Raw genomic sequence first — 25,417 nt, forward strand, 5'->3', positions numbered from 1 at the left:
TAGCCAGATATAGCCAGATATAGCCAGATATAGCCAGATATAGCCAGATATAGCCAGATATAGCCAGATATAGCCATGCAGATATAGCCATGCAGATATAGCCAGATATAGCCAGATATAGCCAGATATAGCCAGATATAGCCAGATATAGTCAGATATAGCCAGATATAGCCATGCAGATATAGCCATGCAGATATAGCCAGATATAGCCAGATATAGCCAGATATAGCCAGATATAGCCAGATATAGCCAGATATAGCCATGCAGATATAGCCAGATATAGCCAGATATAGCCAGATATAGCCATGCAGATATAGCCAGATATAGCCAGATATAGCCAGATATAGCCAGATATAGCCATGCAGATATAGCCATGCAGATATAGCCAGATATAGCCAGATATAGCCAGATATAGCCAGATATAGCCAGATATAGCCAGATATAGTCAGATATAGCCAGATATAGCCATGCAGATATAGCCATGCAGATATAGCCAGATATAGCCAGATATAGCCAGATATAGCCAGATATAGCCAGATATAGCCATGCAGATATAGCCAGATATAGCCAGATATAGCCAGATATAGCCATGCAGATATAGCCAGATATAGCCAGATATAGCCATGCAGATATAGCCAGATATAGCCAGATATAGCCAGATATAGCCATGCAGATATAGCCAGATATAGCCAGATATAGCCAGATATAGCCAGATATAGCCAGATATAGCCAGATATAGCCATGCAGATATAGCCAGATATAGCCATGCAGATATAGCCAGATATAGCCAGACATAGCCAGATATAGTCAGATATAGTCAGATATAGCCAGATATAGCCAGATATAGCCATGCAGATATAGCCAGATATAGTCAGATATAGCCAGATATAGCCAGATATAGCCAGATATAGCCAGATATAGCCAGATATAGCCAGATATAGCCATGCAGATATAGCCAGATATAGTCAGATATAGCCAGATATAGCCAGATATAGTCAGATATAGCCAGATATAGCCAGATATAGCCATGCAGATATAGCCAGATATAGCCAGATATAGCCAGATATAGCCAGATATAGCCAGATATAGCCAGATATAGTCAGATATAGCCAGATATAGCCAGATATAGTCAGATATAGCCAGATATTGCCAGATATAGCCAGATATAGCCAGATATAGCCAGATATAGCCATGCAGATATAGCCAGATATTGCCAGATATAGCCAGATATAGCCAGATATAGCCAGATATAGCCAGATATAGCCAGATATAGCCAGATATAGCCAGATATAGCCATGCAGATATAGCCAGATATAGCCAGATATAGCCAGATATAGCCAGATATAGTCAGATATAGCCATGCAGATATAGCCAGATATAGTCAGATATAGCCAGATATAGCCAGATATAGCCATGCAGATATAGCCAGATATAGTCAGATATAGCCAGATATAGCCAGATATAGCCAGATATAGTCAGATATAGCCATGCAGATATAGCCAGATATAGCCAGATATAGCCAGATATAGCCAGATATAGTCAGATATAGCCAGATATAGCCATGCAGATATAGCCAGATATAGCCAGATATAGCCAGATATAGTCAGATATAGCCAGATATAGCCAGATATAGCCAGATATAGCCAGATATAGCCAGATATAGCCAGATATAGCCAGATATAGCCATATATAGCCAGATATAGCCAGATATAGTCAGATATAGCCAGATATAGCCAGATATAGCCAGATATAGCCAGATATAGCCAGATATAGCCAGATATAGCCATGCAGATATAGCCAGATATAGCCAGATATAGCCAGATATAGCCAGATATAGCCAGATATAGCCAGATATAGCCATGCAGATATAGCCAGATATAGCCAGATATAGCCAGATATAGCCAGATATAGCCAGATATAGCCAGATATAGTCAGATATAGCCATGCAGATATAGCCAGATATAGTCAGATATAGCCAGATATAGCCAGATATAGCCAGATATAGCCATGCAGATATAGCCAGATATAGTCAGATATAGCCAGATATAGCCAGATATAGCCAGATATAGCCAGATATAGTCAGATATAGCCATGCAGATATAGCCAGATATAGCCAGATATAGCCAGATATAGCCAGATATAGTCAGATATAGCCAGATATAGCCATGCAGATATAGCCAGATATAGCCAGATATAGCCAGATATAGCCAGATATAGTCAGATATAGCCAGATATAGCCATGCAGATATAGCCAGATATAGCCAGATATAGCCAGATATAGCCAGATATAGTCAGATATAGCCAGATATAGCCAGATATAGCCATGCAGATATAGCCAGATATAGCCAGATATAGCCAGATATAGCCAGATATAGCCAGATATAGCCAGATATAGCCATATATAGCCAGATATAGCCAGATATAGTCAGATATAGCCAGATATAGCCAGATATAGCCAGATATAGCCAGATATAGCCAGATATAGCCAGATATAGCCATGCAGATATAGCCAGATATAGCCAGATATAGCCATGCAGATATAGCCAGATATAGCCAGATATAGCCAGATATAGCCAGATATAGCCAGATATAGCCATGCAGATATAGCCAGATATAGCCAGATATAGCCAGATATAGTCAGATATAGCCAGATATAGCCAGATATAGCCAGATATAGTCAGATATAGTCAGATATAGCCAGATATAGTCAGATATAGCCAGATATAGCCATGCAGATATAGTCAGATATAGCCAGATATAGCCATGCAGATATAGTCAGATATAGCCAGATATAGTCAGATATAGCCAGATATAGCCATGCAGATATAGTCAGATATAGCCAGATATAGTCAGATATAGCCAGATATAGCCATGCAGATATAGTCAGATATAGCCAGATATAGTCAGATATAGCCAGATATAGCCATGCAGATATAGTCAGATATAGCCAGATATAGTCAGATATAGCCAGATATAGCCATGCAGATATAGCCAGATATAGCCAGATATAGCCATGCAGATATAGTCAGATATAGCCAGATATAGCCAGATATAGCCAGATATAGCCAGATATAGTCAGATATAGCCAGATATAGCCATGCAGATATAGCCAGATATAGTCAGATATAGTCAGATATAGCCAGATATAGCCAGATATAGCCATGCAGATATAGCCAGATATAGCCAGATATAGCCAGATATAGTCAGATATAGCCAGATATAGCCAGATATAGCCAGATATAGCCAGATATAGCCATGCAGATATAGCCAGATATAGCCAGATATAGCCAGATATAGCCAGATATAGTCAGATATAGTCAGATATAGCCAGATATAGCCAGATATAGCCATGCAGATATAGCCAGATATAGCCAGATATAGCCAGATATAGCCAGATATAGCCAGATATAGCCAGATATAGTCAGATATAGCCATGCAGATATAGCCAGATATAGCCAGATATAGCCAGATATAGCCAGATATAGCCATGCAGATATAGCCAGATATAGTCAGATATAGCCAGATATAGCCAGATATAGCCAGATATAGCCAGATATAGCCATGCAGATATAGCCAGATATAGCCAGATATAGCCAGATATAGCCATGCAGATATAGCCAGATATAGCCAGATATAGCCAGATATAGCCAGATATAGCCAGATATAGCCAGATATAGCCATGCAGATATAGCCATGCAGATATAGCCAGATATAGCCAGATATAGCCAGATATAGCCAGATATAGCCAGATATAGCCAGATATAGCCATGCAGATATAGCCATGCAGATATAGCCAGATATAGCCAGATATAGCCAGATATAGCCAGATATAGCCAGATATAGCCATGCAGATATAGCCAGATATAGCCAGATATAGCCAGATATAGCCATGCAGATATAGCCAGATATAGCCAGATATAGCCAGATATAGCCAGATATAGCCATGCAGATATAGCCATGCAGATATAGCCAGATATAGCCAGATATAGCCAGATATAGCCAGATATAGCCAGATATAGCCAGATATAGTCAGATATAGCCAGATATAGCCATGCAGATATAGCCATGCAGATATAGCCAGATATAGCCAGATATAGCCAGATATAGCCAGATATAGCCAGATATAGCCAGATATAGCCATGCAGATATAGCCAGATATAGCCAGATATAGCCAGATATAGCCATGCAGATATAGCCAGATATAGCCAGATATAGCCAGATATAGCCATGCAGATATAGCCAGATATAGCCAGATATAGCCAGATATAGCCATGCAGATATAGCCAGATATAGCCAGATATAGCCAGATATAGCCAGATATAGCCAGATATAGCCAGATATAGCCAGATATAGCCATGCAGATATAGCCAGATATAGCCATGCAGATATAGCCAGATATAGCCAGATATAGCCAGATATAGCCAGATATAGCCAGATATAGCCAGACATAGCCAGATATAGTCAGATATAGTCAGATATAGCCAGATATAGCCAGATATAGCCATGCAGATATAGCCAGATATAGTCAGATATAGCCAGATATAGCCAGATATAGCCAGATATAGCCAGATATAGCCAGATATAGCCATGCAGATATAGCCAGATATAGTCAGATATAGCCAGATATAGCCAGATATAGCCAGATATAGTCAGATATAGCCAGATATAGCCAGATATAGCCATGCAGATATAGCCAGATATAGCCAGATATAGCCAGATATAGCCAGATATAGTCAGATATAGCCAGATATAGCCAGATATAGCCAGATATAGCCAGATATAGCCAGATATAGTCAGATATAGCCAGATATTGCCAGATATAGCCAGATATAGCCAGATATAGCCAGATATAGCCAGATATAGCCATGCAGATATAGCCAGATATTGCCAGATATAGCCAGATATAGCCAGATATAGCCAGATATAGCCAGATATAGCCATGCAGATATAGCCAGATATAGCCAGATATAGCCAGATATAGCCAGATATAGCCAGATATAGCCAGATATAGTCAGATATAGCCATGCAGATATAGCCAGATATAGTCAGATATAGCCAGATATAGCCAGATATAGCCAGATATAGCCATGCAGATATAGCCAGATATAGTCAGATATAGCCAGATATAGCCAGATATAGCCAGATATAGTCAGATATAGCCATGCAGATATAGCCAGATATAGCCAGATATAGCCAGATATAGCCAGATATAGCCAGATATAGTCAGATATAGCCAGATATAGCCATGCAGATATAGCCAGATATAGCCAGATATAGCCAGATATAGCCAGATATAGTCAGATATAGCCAGATATAGCCATGCAGATATAGCCAGATATAGCCAGATATAGCCAGATATAGCCAGATATAGTCAGATATAGCCAGATATAGCCATGCAGATATAGCCAGATATAGCCAGATATAGCCAGATATAGCCAGATATAGCCAGATATAGCCAGATATAGCCAGATATAGCCAGATATAGCCATATATAGCCAGATATAGCCAGATATAGTGAGATATAGCCAGATATAGCCAGATATAGCCAGATATAGCCAGATATAGCCAGATATAGCCAGATATAGCCATGCAGATATAGCCAGATATAGTCAGATATAGCCAGATATAGCCAGATATAGCCAGATATAGCCAGATATAGCCAGATATAGCCATGCAGATATAGCCAGATATAGCCAGATAAAGTCAGATATAGCCAGATATAGCCAGATATAGCCAGATATAGTCAGATATAGTCAGATATAGCCAGATATAGTCAGATATAGCCAGATATAGCCATGCAGATATAGTCAGATATAGCCAGATATAGCCATGCAGATATAGTCAGATATAGCCAGATATAGTCAGATATAGCCAGATATAGCCATGCAGATATAGTCAGATATAGCCAGATATAGTCAGATATAGCCAGATATAGCCATGCAGATATAGTCAGATATAGCCAGATATAGTCAGATATAGCCAGATATAGCCATGCAGATATAGTCAGATATAGCCAGATATAGTCAGATATAGCCAGATATAGCCATGCAGATATAGCCAGATATAGCCAGATATAGCCATGCAGATATAGTCAGATATAGCCAGATATAGCCAGATATAGCCAGATATAGCCAGATATAGTCAGATATAGCCAGATATAGCCATGCAGATATAGTCAGATATAGCCAGATATAGCCATGCAGATATAGCCAGATATAGCCAGATATAGTCAGATATAGCCAGATATAGCCAGATATAGCCAGATATAGCCAGATATAGCCAGATATAGCCAGATATAGTCAGATATAGCCAGATATAGCCGTGCAGATATAGCCAGATATAGCCAGATATAGCCAGATATAGTCAGATATAGCCAGATATAGCCAGATATAGCCATGCAGATATAGCCAGATATAGCCAGATATAGCCAGATATAGCCATGCAGATATAGCCAGATATAGCCAGATATAGCCAGATATAGCCATGCAGATATAGCCAGATATAGCCAGATATAGCCAGATATAACCAGATATAGTCAGATATAGCCAGATATAGCCAGATATAGCCAGATATAGCCATGCAGATATAGCCAGATATAGCCATGCAGATATAGCCAGATATAGTCAGATATAGCCAGATATAGCCAGATATAGCCAGACATAGCCAGATATAGTCAGATATAGTCAGATATAGCCAGATATAGCTAGATATAGCCAGATATAGCCAGATATAGCCAGATATAGCCATGCAGATATAGCCAGATATAGATATGCAGATATAGCCAGATATAGCCATGCACCCCACACCTTCAGTAGGATGATCGTCAGAGTCTATAGGAACCAACTGAGCCCTAGCTGAGGCCCCCTCCTCTTGGTCGTCTGAATGGAGGAGTCTCTCACACTGCATGTTGATCAGACTCATCAACTCCCATGGACTGCTGCTACTATGACGGCTGGGCAGGACTGAGTTTGTATGGCCCCTATGTTGTTTTAAGTCATCTTTTTGCTGGTTATGAAGGCTCGTAAGAGAGGAATTGTGCTGAGGAGGATAAGGCCTATGATCAGACACTTGATCCTTTTTAGACCTTTCATTTGATAGAGGTGTACTAGGCTTTAAGTCTATGGAGTGGTTGTGGACAGGGGTGGGAGTTGCTAACTTGGTGGCTTCTTGGATGAGGTAGAGGATGGTGGACTGGGTCACCTGAAGAAGAAGAAAAGGAAGAAGAAGACTCAACCACACACTGAGATAATATTGACCCACTCACACAACACACACACCTGCAGACCCTCCTGGGTGTCCGGATCTTCCATGGTCCCTTGGCTGCCTGGTCTGTAGGTGGCTGCCTGGTCTGTAGGTGGCTGCCTGGTCTGTAGGTGGCTGCCTGGTCTGTAGGTGACTGCCTGGTCTGTAGGTGGCTGCCTGGTCTGTAGGTGGCTGCTGTGCTCATGTCGATTTGCCCATCTTGTGGAAAGGAAACAATTGGACAGTGTTTACTATACTATTAAGTGACAATATAGGTTTGAATGTAAATACTGTATGTTTTATTGTTAAAGTAGAATTATAGTTATCACCTGAATATATATACACTTCCTAAATAAAAACAAATACTTACAAATTACAATAAGTGATTAAACATTATACTTGATTTCATTATACTCTGTGGTGGAAAAGTACCCAACTGTCATACTTGAGTAAAAGTAAAGATACCTTAATAGAAAATTACTCAAGTAAAAGTGAAAGTCACACAGTAAAATACTACTTGCGTAAAAGTCTTAAAGATATGTGGTTTTAAATATATTTAAGTATCAAAAGTAAAAGTATACATAATTTCAAATTGCTTATATTAAGCAAACCAGACGGCACAATTGTATTTTTGTAAATTGCTTGCGGATGGCCAGGGGCCCACTCCAATACTCGGACATAATTTACAAACGAAGCATTTGGGTTTAGTGAGTCTGTCAGATCAGATGCAGTAGGCATGACCAGGGATAAGTGCGTGAATTTGACCATTTTCCTGTCCTGCTAAGCATAAAAAATGTAACTAATATTTTTGGGTGTCAGGGAAACTGTATGGAGTAAAAAGTACATTATTTTCTTTAGGAATGTAGTGAAGTAAAAGTAAAAGTAGTCAAAAATATAAATAGTAAAGTACAGATACCCCAAAAAACTACTTAAGTAGTACTTTAAAACCACTGATTATACTGTCATAATTCAAGTTAAAAAGATTGTTACGTAGCCTGTTAGTAGCCTACTAACTTCTAGAACAGTCGGAATTAGCTGTTAAAATCAAACTACCTTCGTGAGCAGAGCTAGAATTAATGGCCCAACAAAACTTGAAAGTCTTTAGCAAATAATGAGTAAGCCTACAATGACATTCTAACTAACGTATACGATATAGCCTATTGATACACACTTACTTTGTCAAATTGTATCAATTTCTCCTCAAAATGTAACCATCTGCGTTCTAGTATTTGATAGATGTCCTGAATGAGGATGAAATATCTTGCTCGAGCTCAATTTTTCTCTGTGGATGTTAAACTTGCTGAAACGTGAGAGCGCTATAATGGACGTTGTGGGTTACGTTAGGTGTACGGGGATCGCGTGGTTTGTGGGAGGTCGTGGAAGGTGGAACAATAAGTTTATATTTGGGGGAAAAAAAAAAACCATCAATGCAACAGTTTGCGACGTTTAAATTACTAAAAAGGGGTTATAGGTTTATAGTGGAAGGTGGAGTTAACTTAATAAAATGGGTTATTATATAGTGTCTTCTAAATGGGAGTTTTCTTTTAAGAATTGATGGGAGTCTCCTATAATATTAGGTTAAAGGTAAAGTAGGACACGACGTATCAAACAATTTTAAAATCGATGCTGGGGTTAATGATTGTTGATGAGATAGGACTGGGGATATATGTATGATGTTTTGTGTGTAATTACTATCTTTGGATTGATGATTATATGTTAACGACATGTATACTTTCTCTTCCAGGAACATGGGGATTTCTTTATTGGGAGGTTGGAAAAAGTCTGTAGGCTAGGGTGGAACTAGTTAGTAAAATTAAGTAGTTTTATTCTTAGGTTGTCATAGGGAGTTACAAAAATAAATAAGGCCTGGCCATTTTTGTTTGTTTATTGTTTTACTATATGGTGTTCAAATAACCACAAACAAACTACTTAGTATGAAATGTTAGTTGTATAGGATTTTTATTTCTATTTGTTTTGTTTTTTGATGGGATGGAAGTGAAATATCTTAAAGGGGCATACACATGTAATTTGGGTTTTATTTACTGAGGGATAAGTAAATATGTGTGATTTATTTTGAAAAGAGCTGTACTAAGGAATTACAACATTTATGAAAGGTTTTGATGGTTGTTAGAAGTAGTATACTATAGGATGAAACAATTCATTGAATGATTTCAATGACCTCTGAAATCTGTCCTGACCTGATCACCCGCACTATGAATTCTAGAAGCATGCTGAATTAAGGGGTTAGATAAAATAAGGATAATTGTGAAGAAGTTTACAAATTGGAAAAATCCTATATATAAATGAGTCTAAACAGGACAAGGATGAAGTGAGAGAGTTAGTCCTGAATGAGAAGTATTCATTGAATAGTGTTATGGAATACAGTTAAGTAAAGATATGCTCAAGGGTTGTCCTTTTAAGGTTAGTTATTATTTTAGGTTTGATAGGCAATATTGTTTTGTTTTGTTTTTTGTACACATGAATCACGATGTGATGTATGTGTCCAAGGGGGGAAGTTGGGATTACAGAGGTTTTAATGGTTTATTATGGTTTTGTGGGGAAATATGCAAGGTGTATTAAGGATGTGAGCAGTAGTAATAATGTGTTATGGGTTAGGTTAAATCATTTTTGTTTTTGTGATAGGAGGCATGGTGTAGAGGTGGTCTGTCTATGAGATAAGTGGACTACAACAAGCTGGAAGCAGGTGTGCTTCATAATCTCAAGGCTTCTCTTGACGGATGAGAGGACATGAGTAGCATACTGTGTCTCACTTAACATAACAATGTTCTTAAGATTTTATTTTCATGGGGGAAGATAACTATGCCCAACTGAGTAGGATAATCTGAGTATTTTCTGTGCCCTGGAGACTATGTGATGGCAAAAGACTACAGAAGAAAGAGCTGGAAAGACCCTATGTGGAGGGGCTTGTACCAGGTGTTGTTGGCTGCCTTAATGATGGTAAAACTGGTGGAGACAGATACTAAGATTAAGGTTTTCCACTATAGGAGTGTTCCAACCTCAGCCATTGGGTAGTATTGTTGTTTTTTGTGTGTGTCTGTGCTTGTGTTTTTGCAGCAGTAACTCTGAGCTTCCCTATGGGAAGGCTGATAGAAGGACACTTTTCACAGACCGATGTCAATAGATTGAGAGGGACTTTGGCTGATCCGGAGATCCTAGTGACGGGGGAAGGTTAACAACAGAAGTGACCTACATATTGTTATACAGGTTATACCGACGATGGTACTGATAGAGGGGAGTATCGGGTATCGTCTTAACCATTGTACCAGAGTGAGGGAACTGATGATTGAGAGATTCCAGATCTCCAAGACGCACCAGATATCCTTATCATTGATTTCTATGTACTTGACTAGTTACCTGAGAATAAGGGGAATGGAGTACTGATAATAATAATAAAGAGCAGAAGAACAAGACATAGAAGGGATATAGACAGGAGTAGAATGTAGATTCTTGCACAGGCAGGAACCATAACTAAAAATACAGGAAGGGATCACTATTAAAATACAAGGGTTAAAATATTATATGTGTGTGAGAAACCAGCACAAAGAGTATGGGGAAGTCACATGGGGTAGTGTGACCTTAAGGTAATGAAAGAAAGAGACAGGTGAATCATAGACATAAGGAAAACAGTCCAAGACTTAGATAAACAATTTGATGTAGTATTTGGTGTTAGATTTCCAGGGGAGAGTGTTATTAGAAGAGAGAAGTGTAAGCAATTGTTAGAATAGGAACAAGGAAAGGGAAACACCAGAGTAATGTCAAATAGAGTATGAGCTAAAATATAGGAATGTTACAATAAAACAATTGGGTTATATAGTTTGGAAGAATTCAAGGGAGAATGTGAAACATAATGATTTGTCATGTAGACAATGTTAATAGGGATGTTTTGGATTGGAAATTAACTCAACTGAACTGTTCAGTGAGATCAGCTCGGAAAATGATCAGATGTGATGGGTCAAAAGCCCAGTTAGTTCGGAAAATATCTGAATTGGGCTGCCTAAACGCAACCATTTTATCAGTGGTATTCAACTTCAGTCCTCAAAGGGCCAGAGGTGGTTTTGACCTAGTATGATATTAATTGGTCGATTATACAATTGGTTTCCCTTTCCTGGGTGTTGAGGTTTAAAACTGCTCTCAAGGACTGGCGTTGAATACTGCACTTGTGTTCAATTGCCTTCAGTGTGGTTTTTAAAAAGCATAGGGTTTAAGACAAACTAGTACAAACTTTTTGTATTTTTATTGTACAAATTAAAATAAACTTGCTAATTTGAGATATACCATATATACATAATACACTTACATGTTTTGTGCACATGTTAGACAACTTCATTACAGTACAAGTGAAAGCATTCCAGGTTTGTAAAGGAGCCAACTAATACTGGATACAGGTGGTTTTTGATGGACAGTAATGGGACTACTAATGGTGAAATTACAAGGCAAATCATTACTGGGTATGGATGGGCAGGAACAAAAATGACCTGGGAATTGAACAAAACGCACCTGTCAGTGTGAAATGGATTAGGCTGTGTTTATATAGGCAGCCCAATCCTGATCTTTTTTTCACTAATTGGTATTTTAACCAATCAGTTCAGCTTTGAAAAGATTTGATGTGATTGGTCAAAAGACCAATTAGTGGGAAAAAAAATCAGAATTAGGCTGCCTGTGTCAACGCAGCCCAAGTAACTCCTTGGCGTCATCAGTTATCTAACGGATTCAACCCTTTCCGTTCCAATCGATCTCAAGCTGCCCTTCGCTTACAAAACATACTGGAAAAGTGTTACATCAGAGACAGTTAATGATTCCTGACAGGCTTGATGTAGGGAAGGGGGCTTTCAGTGTTGTGGAGGGGCTTGTCAAGGTCTTGACTACATTTTTGTCAATTTGCAGACGCTCTTATCCAGAGCGACTTACAGTTAGTGAGTGCATACATGTTTTATTCTTCCATACTGGTCCCCCGTGGGAATCAAACCCACAACCCTGGCGTTGCAAGCGCCATGCTCTACCAACTGAGCTACACGGGACTATTCACCACCCAATAAAATTCATAGAAACTGGCCATGAGTAGATATGATGGTGAAAGCTACATATACATACACATAACATACTGTTAGTTAGCTGTCTGTGAGTGCTGTTAATGTAGAGACTAATGACTACTTGGAAGCTCCATTTGAGGAGGTTTGTGCGTATGATGTTCTTTGTAAATGAGTTGTAACATGGAATGTTCCATTCAAGGATGCAAAGTTGTTCTTTACAACATGTTTTGATTGGATGCGTAGCAATGACAAGGGGCCTTTCTGAAATGCTGACTCACGTTACTATGAAACAAAGAACAACTGTTTGTGACATTGAATGGTTTGATAGAAATCTCAATCTTGGCCTGAGAACTCTTCAATACACGTGACATATTTATACATGAATGCTGAAAACCATCCAACTCTTCCACAATCAGCATTATTTTCAGTGTGAGCCAAATACAACACTTCAGGGGCTGCATTCACACAGGCAGCCCAATTTTGATGTTTTCCACTAATTGCTCTTTTGAGACCAATTATTGAAAAAAATATAATTGGGCTGCCCTTCTAAACGCAGCCAGTGACTGGTACATAGCTTTTGTCTTCTGGCACACAGTAATGTGGGTATATAAGAGCTTCTTGACTTGAAGGATCCTTCAAGCCTCCTTTATCCCAGCTCACCTCTTTATACCTGCCGACAGTCCAAAGAGTGCACCTCTCTCTTTTACGACTCAGTCCTGAGGGCTGTCTTCCAACATCCATAATAGCATACTACTTAGAATGCATGTCCAATACGTTGCTTCACACTAAATAGGGTGCTAGTGTTGAGTGTAGTGTCCTCAGTGTGGTTTGGGAACATGGCCGTCCACGTAGAAGTTCCTGGTGACCTTAGGCAAGGTCAGCTCGATGCCCTCCAGCTCCTGGGTGAGGATGATCTGACAGCCAAGCCTGGAGTTCTCCTGTAGCGCGGGGGCCATGTCCAGCATATCATCCTCTCTGCGATGAGAATAATTAAATTGAAACCATTGATTTGCATTGCATTATACGAGTCAATCTTGTTGACACTGAAGAATGTTTCGTATTTTCATTGTATGTGTTTATTTGACAGGGACAACTATAAGATGTGCAATGATATGAGCTCTCATGGACTATGGCATATCTTACAATAAAACAATCTCATACCTTTCGTCAGGCTCTGGTAGCTTGTCGACGTGGTCTCTGTTCACATACACGTGGCACGTTGAGCAAGCTAGTGACGCCTCGCAAGCTCCTTAAATCACGCATGGGAAGGGAACAAGAAACAAGATGTAAGTGTTCATGAATACAATAATCGAGAAATCAATCACCAACTTGTGACCTGAATTCTCTCAGGACGTCATCCCGAGCCTATTAGCACTCACCTTCCAGTTCAATGTTGTGCCTATTCAATGTTGTGCCTATCCCACTTTAGCCTTCACTGGAATCCTCTTTCCTGATCTATCTATGTACACCACATTCACCCTAAGAGCAGACCAAAAACAACAATATTAAAAACTTGGTAGTTCACAAATGACAATGCAAGTGATGAATGCATGCTGCACTCAAAATTAATGGCATTAACGCAAATCAGTTACAAAGTATGAATATCCCCTTGACTTTGTCTGCATAACTACATCAGATGAAGAACTAACTTGCCCAGTTATGTAACGGAGTCAAAAGGGAAAATACATAACTAGCTAACGTTACTCCATTAGCTAGCTAAATGATGCATTGGCAGAGTAGCTACTTACACATCTTCTTGGGGGACTTCTGCACTTGCACCCTCCTCACTGTGGTACAGACCTTCAAAAATAAAATAGAGAAATAGTTGACATTCAGTTCCAGATCCTCTTACGGATTGTTTGAGTTACTGTAGGAGCAGTAGCAGCTTTGGAGATCAGTTACGCAACTTATAACATATTCTTAGCAACAGATGCCATGATTGTCTTGCTATATTTTTCACAATGTGGGTGCAAGCCTTACTAATAGTAGCTAGTTACGATTTGCTTAGACATAGCTAGCTAGCTGGCTAGCACTAAATTGATAGACATTAATTGGTTTGATGGAAGCTGAACAATTATCTACATAGCTATCCAAGTGTAGCTGCGTAAATTAGCTAACAGACCAACTCACCTCTGGATGTCTGCAAGTGTCGGTTCAACGTCCGAAAACGATCACCATTCGAAGAACTAGCTATACCATTCAAATAACTATTCAACCTGTTGAAAGGACATGTGCTACAATCTGGTATAACTCTAGAAAGTCTCAAAGTCAGCCCCACGCTCGACCGGACTGCAGCAGAGGCCGCCATGATTATGTTTTGATCACGTGAATGAAAGCAGCCAATAGAAAATGAGAAATGACATAGGCATGTTTCGACTGTCTTCAGTTATTTGAACGGCAGAGAGTGCTGTTGCAACAAAAATATTTCGAACTAGAAATACTTTTAGAGTCTGACTTGTAAATGCCTTTATTATAAATTCTAAAGATAAAATGTGATTCTGGTGCTCGCATAACTTTTTAAAATCTCAATCTTTGTGTACCAACAATTCTACCAACCAATAAACATTTGATCTTGTCTCGTCTGTAACGTCTGTATATCAAAGAAGAACTAGGCTACTTTATCCTTATGTGGGTGTACCCCCGTTGCCGCTAACTAGTTGTGCGCGTACTGATACTTTAATTAGTGTTAACGAGTGAAATATGGATTACTGCAAGCGTCAAACTTGAGCTCTATTGTTTTATGTAGTTGGGGTTTTAAGGGTACAAAGAACATTATCCTTTGTCTTTTCAGTTCAGGTTGAAGAAAAAAAGGATCTAGTCCCAAATAAAACATACATTGGGCCTAGCCATGTGTGTGTATGGGTGGTCACTAGTTACCACAGCCACACATGGCTAAACCCCGCCTATTTCTACAATTTATCTTCTTAAAATCAAAATTTAAACCTAACCCTAACCTTAACCACACTGCTAATATTATGCCTAACCCTAACCTTAAATTAAGACCATGGATTTGTACGATATTTAGACTTTGTGGCTGTGGTAACTAGTGACAACCCTGTGTAGGTTAGAGGAGGCGATCTTTGTTTTCAGAGTGCAGCAAGATAGAGCAAGGGCAGAAATATTTTTGAGGAGATGGGAAACTCCATTGCGATTGTATTAATGCCCATTGTGGACGTTGTCCATGCATCTTCAATGGGCCGTGCAGTGCATTCTGGGCGATTATGGGACAAGGTGACCTCTCCTTCAATGAGTGAATGGGAGGCTGTCAACCGGCGACTGAAACTCGTTGGTGAAGAGGGATTGTTTGCTAAAATGGATGATAAGAAGGAGACCTGGCTGACGACTGTGGCACGTTTTGGTAGCATGGAGAGGCCAGAGATAGCCAGACTAGTAAATTGGGCTAAGGAACAGAAGGTGGGTATTGGAGAAAGGCCATCAGTGCGTGTTCTGCAAGCAGTACAGCGGATGAAGGTGCGGCATGAGTCCTACTCAGCAGTATCCTAATAGCTGTGTTCAAACACTTCCAGACCTGTATACATGCAGATATAGCCATGCAGATATAGCCAGATATAGCCAGATATAGCCAGATATAGCCAGATATAGCCAGATACAGCCAGATATAGCCAGATATAGCCATGCAGATATAGCCAGATATAGTCAGATATAGCCAGATATAGCCAGATATAGCCAGATATAGCCAGATATAGCCAGATATAGCCATGCAGATATAGCCAGATATAGCCAGATATAGCCAGATATAGCCAGATATAGCCAGATATAGTCAGATATAGCCAGATATAGCCATGCAGATATAGCCAGATATAGCCAGATATAGCCAGATATAGCCAGATATAGCCATGCAGATATAGCCAGATATAGCCAGATATAGCCAGATATAGCCAGATATAGCCAGATATAGTCAGATATAGCCAGATATAGCCAGATATAGCCAGATATAGCCAGATATAGCCAGATATAGCCATGCAGATATAGCCAGATATAGCCAGATATAGCCAGATATAGCCAGATATAGCCAGATATAGCCAGATATAGCCATGCAGATATAGCCAGATATAGCCAGATATAGCCAGATATAGCCAGATATAGTCAGATATAGCCAGATATAGCCAGATATAGCCAGATATAGCCAGATATTGCCAGATATAGCCAGATATAGCCAGATATAGCCAGATATAGCCAGATATAGCCAGATATAGCCAGATACAGCCAGATATAGCCAGATATAGCCATGCAGATATAGCCAGATATAGCCAGATATAGCCAGATATAGCCAGATATAGTCAGATATAGCCAGATATAGTCAGATATAGCCAGATATAGCCAGATATAGCCAGATATTGCCAGATATAGCCAGATATAGCCAGATATAGCCAGATATAGCCAGATACAGCCAGATATAGCCAGATATAGCCATGCAGATATAGCCAGATATAGCCAGATATAGCCAGATATAGCCAGATATAGTCAGATATAGCCAGATATAGTCAGATATAGCCAGATATAGCCAGATATTGCCAGATATAGCCAGATATAGCCAGATATAGCCAGATATAGCCAGATATAGCCATGCAGATATAGCCAGATATAGCCAGATATAGCCAGATATAGCCAGATATAGCCAGATATAGCCAGATATAGCCATGCAGATATAGCCAGATATAGCCAGATATAGCCAGATATAGCCAGATATAGCCAGATATAGCCAGATATAGCCAGATATAGCCAGATATAGCCATGCAGATATAGCCAGATATAGCCAGATATAGCCAGATATAGCCAGATATAGCCAGATATAGCCAGATATAGCCATGCAGATATAGCCAGATATAGCCAGATATAGCCAGATATAGCCAGATATAGCCAGATATAGCCAGATATAGCCATGCAGATATAGCCAGATATAGCCAGATATAGCCAGATATAGCCAGATATAGCCAGATATAGCCAGATATAGTCAGATATAGCCAGATATAGCCATGCAGATATAGCCAGATATAGCCAGATATAGCCAGATATAGCCAGATATAGCCAGATATAGCCAGATATAGCCAGATATAGCCAGATATTGCCATGCAGATATAGCCAGATATAGCCAGATATAGCCAGATATAGCCAGATATAGCCAGATATAGCCAGATATAGCCAGATATAGCCATGCAGATATAGCCAGATATAGCCAGATATAGCCAGATATAGTCAGATATAGCCAGATATAGCCAGATATAGCCAGATATAGCCAGATATAGCCAGATATAGCCATGCAGATATAGCCAGATATAGCCAGATATAGCCAGATATAGCCAGATATTGCCAGATATAGCCAGATATAGCCAGATATAGCCAGATATAGCCAGATATAGCCAGATATAGCCATGCAGATATAGCCAGATATAGCCAGATATAGCCATGCAGATATAGCCAGATATAGCCAGATATAGCCAGATATAGCCAGATATAGCCAGATATAGCCATGCAGATATAGCCAGATATAGTCAGATATAGCCAGATATAGCCAGATATAGCCAGATATAGCCAGATATAGCCAGATATAGCCAGATATAGCCATGCAGATATAGCCAGATATAGCCAGATATAGCCAGATATAGCCAGATATAGCCAGATATAGCCATGCAGATATAGCCAGATATAGCCAGATATAGCCAGATATAGCCATGCAGATATAGCCAGATATTGCCAGATATAGCCAGATATAGCCAGATATAGCCAGATATAGCCAGATATAGCCAGATATAGCCAGATATAGCCATGCAGATATAGCCAGATATAGCCAGATATAGCCATGCAGATAGAGCCAGATATAGCCATATATTGCCAGATATAGCCAGATATAGCCAGATATAGCCAGATATAGCCATGCAGATATAGCCAGATATAGCCAGATATAGCCAGATATAGCCAGATATAGCCAGATATAGCCAGATATAGTCAGATATAGCCAGATATAGCCAGATATAGCCAGATATAGCCAGATATAGCCAGATATAGCCATGCAGATATAGCCAGATATAGCCAGATATAGCCAGATATAGCCAGATATAGCCAGATATAGCCAGATATAGCCAGATACAGCCAGATATAGCCAGATATAGCCAGATATAGCCATGCAGATATAGCCAGATATAGCCAGATATAGCCAGATATAGTCAGATATAGCCAGATATAGCCAGATATAGCCAGATATTGCCAGATATAGCCAGATATAGCCAGATATAGCCAGATATAGCCAGATATAGCCAGATATAGCCAGATATAGCCAGATACAGCCAGATATAGCCAGATATAGCCATGCAGATATAGCCAGATATAGCCAGATATAGCCAGATATAGCCAGATATAGTCAGATATAGCCAGATATAGTCAGATATAGCCAGATATAGCCAGATATAGCCAGATATTGCCAGATATAGCCAGATATAGCCAGATATAGCCAGATATAGCCAGATACAGCCAGATATAGCCAGATATAGCCATGCAGATATAGCCAGATATAGCCAGATATAGCCAGATATAGCCAGATATAGTCAGATATAGCCAGATATAGTCAGATATAGCCAGATATAGCCAGATATAGCCAGATATTGCCAGATATAGCCAGATATAGCCAGATATAGCCAGATATAGCCAGATATAGCCATGCAGATATAGCCAGATATAGCCAGATATAGCCAGATATAGCCAGATATAGCCAGATATAGCCAGATACAGCCAGATATAGCCAGATATAGCCAGATATAGCCAGATATAGCCAGATATAGCCAGATATAGCCATGCAGATATAGCCAGATATAGCCAGATATAGCCAGATATAGTCAGATATAGCCAGATATAGCCAGATATAGCCAGATATTGCCAGATATAGCCAGATATAGCCAGATATAGCCAGATATAGCCAGATATAGCCAGATATAGCCAGATATAGCCATGCAGATATAGCCAGATATAGCCAGATATAGCCAGATATAGCCAGATATAGCCAGATATAGCCATGCAGATATAGCCAGATATAGCCAGATATAGCCAGATATAGCCAGATATAGCCAGATATAGCCATGCAGATATAGCCAGATATAGCCAGATATAGCCAGATATAGCCAGATATAGCCAGATATAGTCAGATATAGCCAGATATAGCCATGCAGATATAGCCAGATATAGCCAGATATAGCCAGATATAGCCAGATATAGCCAGATATAGCCAGATATAGCCAGATATTGCCATGCAGATATAGCCAGATATAGCCAGATATAGCCAGATATAGCCAGATATAGCCAGATATAGCCAGATATAGCCAGATATAGCCATGCAGATATAGCCAGATATAGCCAGATATAGCCAGATATAGCCAGATATAGTCAGATATAGCCAGATATAGCCAGATATAGCCAGATATAGCCAGATATAGCCATGCAGATATAGCCAGATATAGCCAGATATAGCCAGATATAGCCAGATATTGCCAGATATAGCCAGATATAGCCAGATATAGCCAGATATAGCCAGATATAGCCAGATATAGCCATGCAGATATAGCCAGATATAGCCAGATATAGCCATGCAGATATAGCCAGATATAGCCAGATATAGCCAGATATAGCCAGATATAGCCAGATATAGCCATGCAGATATAGCCAGATATAGTCAGATATAGCCAGATATAGCCAGATATAGCCAGATATAGCCAGATATAGCCAGATATAGCCATGCAGATATAGCCAGATATAGCCAGATATAGCCAGATATAGCCAGATATAGCCAGATATAGCCATGCAGATATAGCCAGATATAGCCAGATATAGCCAGATATAGCCATGCAGATATAGCCAGATATTGCCAGATATAGCCAGATATAGCCAGATATAGCCAGATATAGCCAGATATAGCCAGATATAGCCAGATATAGCCATGCAGATATAGCCAGATATAGCCAGATATAGCCATGCAGATATAGCCAGATATAGCCATATATTGCCAGATATAGCCAGATATAGCCAGATATAGCCAGATATAGCCAGATATAGCCAGATATAGCCAGATATAGCCATGCAGATATAGCCAGATATAGTCAGATATAGCCAGATATAGCCAGATATAGCCAGATATAGCCAGATATAGCCAGATATAGTCAGATATAGCCATGCAGATATAGCCAGATATAGCCAGATATAGCCATGCAGATATAGCCAGATATAGCCAGATATTGCCAGATATAGCCAGATATAGCCAGATATAGCCAGATATAGCCAGATATAGCCATGCAGATATAGCCAGATATAGCCAGATATAGCCAGATATAGCCATGCAGATATAGCCAGATATAGCCAGATATAGCCAGATATAGCCAGATATAGCCATGCAGATATAGCCAGATATAGCCAGATATAGCCAGATATAGCCAGATATAGCCATGCAGATATAGCCAGATATAGCCAGATATAGCCAGATATAGCCAGATATAGCCAGATATAGCCATGCAGATATAGCCAGATATAGCCAGATATAGCCAGATATAGCCAGATATAGCCAGATATAGCCAGATATAGCCAGATATAGCCAGATATAGCCAGATATAGCCATGCAGATATAGCCAGATATAGCCAGATATAGCCATGCAGATATAGCCAGATATAGCCAGATATTGCCAGATATAGCCAGATATAGCCAGATATAGCCAGATATAGCCAGATATAGCCAGATATAGCCATGCAGATATAGCCAGATATAGCCAGATATAGCCAGATATAGCCAGATATAGCCATGCAGATATAGCCAGATATAGCCAGATATAGCCAGATATAGCCAGATATAGCCAGATATAGCCAGATATAGTCAGATATAGCCAGATATAGCCAGATATAGCCAGATATAGTCAGATATAGCCAGATATAGCCAGATATAGCCAGATATAGCCAGATATAGCCATGCAGATATAGACAGATATAGCCAGATATAGCCAGATATAGCCAGATATAGCCAGATATAGCCATGCAGATATAGCCAGATATAGCCAGATATAGCCAGATATAGCCAGATATAGCCAGATATAGCCAGATATAGCCATGCAGATATAGCCAGATATAGCCAGATATAGCCAGATATAGCCAGATATAGCCAGATATAGCCAGATATAGCCATGCAGATATAGCCAGATATAGCCAGATATAGCCAGATATAGCCAGATATAGCCAGATATAGCCAGATATAGCCATGCAGATATAGCCAGATATAGCCAGATATAGCCAGATATAGCCAGATATAGCCATGCAGATATAGCCAGATATAGCCAGATATAGCCAGATATAGCCAGATATAGCCAGATATAGCCAGATATAGCCAGATATAGCCATGCAGATATAGCCAGATATAGCCAGATATAGCCAGATATAGCCACATATATAGCCAGATATAGCCAGATATAGCCATGCAGATATAGCCAGATATAGCCAGATATAGCCAGATATAGCCAGATATAGCCAGATATAGCCAGATATAGCCAGATATAGCCATGCAGATATAGCCAGATATAGCCAGATATAGCCAGATATAGCCAGATATAGCCATGCAGATATAGCCAGATATAGCCAGATATAGCCAGATATAGTCAGATATAGCCAGATATAGCCAGATATAGCCAGATATAGCCAGATATAGTCAGATATAGCCAGATATAGCCAGATATAGCCAGATATAGCCAGATATAGCCAGATATAGCCATGCAGATATAGCCAGATATAGCCAGATATAGCCAGATATAGCCAGATATAGCCAGATATAGCCATGCAGATATAGCCAGATATAGCCAGATATAGCCAGATATAGCCAGATATAGCCAGATATAGCCAGATATAGCCATGCAGATATAGCCAGATATAGCCAGATATTGCCAGATATAGCCAGATATAGCCAGATATAGCCAGATATAGCCAGATATAGCCATGCAGATATAGCCAGATATAGCCAGATATAGCCAGATATAGCCAGATATAGCCATGCAGATATAGCCAGATATAGCCAGATATAGCCAGATAGCCAGATATAGCCAGATATTGCCAGATATAGCCAGATATAGCCAGATATAGCCAGATATAGCCAGATATAGCCAGATATAGCCAGATATAGCCAGATAGCCAGATATAGCCAGATATAGCCAGATATTGCCAGATATAGCCAGATATAGCCAGATATAGCCAGATATAGCCAGATATAGCCATATATAGCCAGATATAGCCAGATATAGCCATGCAGATATAGCCAGATATAGCCAGATATAGCCAGATATAGCCAGATATAGCCAGATATAGCCAGATATAGCCATGCAGATATAGCCAGATATAGCCAGATATAGCCAGATATAGCCAGATATAGCCAGATATAGCCAGATATAGCCAGATATAGCCATGCAGATATAGCCAGATATAGCCAGATATAGCCAGATATAGCCAGATATAGCCATGCAGATATAGCCAGATATAGCCAGATATAGCCAGATATAGCCAGATATAGCCAGATATAGCCAGATATAGCCAGATATAGCCAGATATAGCCATGCAGATATAGCCAGATATAGCCAGATATAGCCAGATATAGCCAGATATAGCCAGATATAGCCATGCAGATATAGCCAGATATAGCCAGATATAGTCAGATATAGCCAGATATAGCCAGATATAGCCAGATATAGCCAGATATAGCCAGATATAGCCAGATATAGCCAGATATAGCCAGATATAGCCATGCAGATATAGCCAGATATAGCCAGATATAGCCAGATATAGCCAGATATAGTCAGATATAGCCAGATATAGCCAGATATAGCCAGATATAGCCAGATATAGCCAGATATTGCCAGATATAGCCAGATATAGCCAGATATAGCCAGATATAGCCATGCAGATATAGCCAGATATAGCCAGATATTGCCAGATATAGCCAGATATAGCCAGATATAGCCAGATATAGCCAGATATAGCCAGATATAGCCATGCAGATATAGCCAGATATAGCCAGATATAGCCAGATATAGCCAGATATAGCCAGATATAGTCAGATATAGCCAGATATAGCCAGATATAGCCAGATATAGCCAGATATAGTCAGATATAGCCAGATATAGCCAGATATAGCCAGATATAGCCAGATATAGCCAGATATAGCCAGATATAACCAGATATAGCCAGATATAGTCAGATATAGCCAGATATAGTCAGATATAGCCAGATATAGCCAGATATAGCCATGCAGATATAGCCAGATATAGCCAGATATAGCCAGATATAGCCAGATATTGCCAGATATAGCCAGATATAGCCAGATATAGCCAGATATAGCCAGATATAGCCAGATATAGCCATGCAGATATAGCCAGATATAGCCAGATATAGCCAGATATAGCCAGATATAGCCAGATATAGCCATGCAGATATAGCCAGATATAGCCAGATATAGCCAGATATAGCCAGATATAGCCAGATATAGCCAGATATAGCCAGATATAGCCAGATATAGCCATGCAGATATAGCCATGCAGATATAGCCAGATATAGCCATGCAGATATAGCCAGATATAGCCAGATATAGCCAGATATAGTCAGATATAGCCAGATATAGCCAGATATAGCCAGATATAGCCAGATATAGTCAGATATAGCCAGATATAGCCAGATATAGCCAGATATAGCCAGATATAGCCATGCAGATATAGCCAGATATAGCCAGATATAGCCAGATATAGCCAGATATAGCCAGATATAGTCAGATATAGCCAGATATAGCCAGATATAGCCAGATATAGCCAGATATAGCCAGATATTGCCAGATATAGCCAGATATAGCCAGATATAGCCATGCAGATATAGCCAGATATAGCCAGATATTGCCAGATATAGCCAGATATAGCCAGATATAGCCAGATATAGCCAGATATAGCCAGATATAGCCATGCAGATATAGCCAGATATAGCCAGATATAGCCAGATATAGCCATGCAGATATAGCCAGATATAGCCAGATATAGTCAGATATAGCCAGATATAGCCAGATATAGCCAGATATAGTCAGATATAGCCAGATATAGCCAGATATAGCCAGATATAGCCAGATATAGCCAGATATAGCCAGATATAGCCAGATATAGTCAGATATAGCCAGATATAGCCAGATATAACCAGATATAGCCAGATATAGTCAGATATAGCCAGATATAGTCAGATATAGCCAGATATAGCCAGATATAGCCATGCAGATATAGCCAGATATAGCCAGATATAGCCAGATATAGCCAGATATTGCCAGATATAGCCAGATATAGCCAGATATAGCCAGATATAGCCAGATATAGCCAGATATAGCCATGCAGATATAGCCAGATATAGCCAGATATAGCCAGATATAGCCAGATATAGCCAGATATAGCCAGATATAGCCAGATATAGCCAGATATAGCCATGCAGATATAGCCAGATATAGCCAGATATAGCCAGATATAGCCAGATATAGCCAGATATAGCCAGATATAGTGGACTTCTTGGTTGTTGTTAATACCTCTGTTAGATATACTATTATTTGTTTTATTACAGAGTTAAATAGTTACCAATTAATTAAATAATGAGTTACTAATTAATCAAATAGTTAGTTACCAATTAGTCAAATAGACATTCACTCCTAGTAAAAGCCCTGTATGATATAGTCATGCAGATATAGCCAGATATAGCCAGATATAGCCAGATATAGCCAGATATAGCCAGATATAGCCAGATATTGCCAGATATAGCCAGATATAGCCAGATATAGCCAGATATAGCCAGATATTGCCAGATATAGCCAGATATAGCCAGATATAGCCAGATATAGCCAGATATAGTCAGATATAGCCAGATATAGCCAGATATAGCCAGATATAGCCAGATATAGCCAGATATAGCCAGATATAGCCAGATATTGCCAGATATTGCCAGATATAGCCAGATATAGCCAGATATAGCCAGATACAGCCAGATATTGCCAGATATAGCCAGATATAGCCAGATATAGCCAGATATAGCCAGATATAGTCAGATATATCCTAGTAAAAGCCCTGTATGACAAA

At 39.5% G+C, this 25,417-nt stretch overlaps 1 pseudogene across 1 annotated transcript; it reads right to left on the minus strand.

Moving 5' to 3' along the window:
• Positions 1-11,482: 11,482 nt before the first annotated feature.
• Positions 11,483-14,601, minus strand: LOC311121358 (ferredoxin-2, mitochondrial-like; annotated as a pseudogene). The gene is made up of 5 exons: positions 14,424-14,601; positions 14,042-14,093; positions 13,673-13,772; positions 13,455-13,542; positions 11,483-13,268 (listed from the first exon to the last, which is right to left on the minus strand). The product of its transcript is annotated as a ferredoxin-2, mitochondrial-like (transcript).
• Positions 14,602-25,417: the final 10,816 nt, after the last annotated feature.

Source organism: Coregonus lavaretus (assembly GCF_964263955.1).
Source record: "Coregonus lavaretus genome assembly, contig: HAP1_SCAFFOLD_3537, whole genome shotgun sequence".
Lineage (NCBI taxonomy): Eukaryota > Metazoa > Chordata > Actinopteri > Salmoniformes > Salmonidae > Coregonus > Coregonus lavaretus.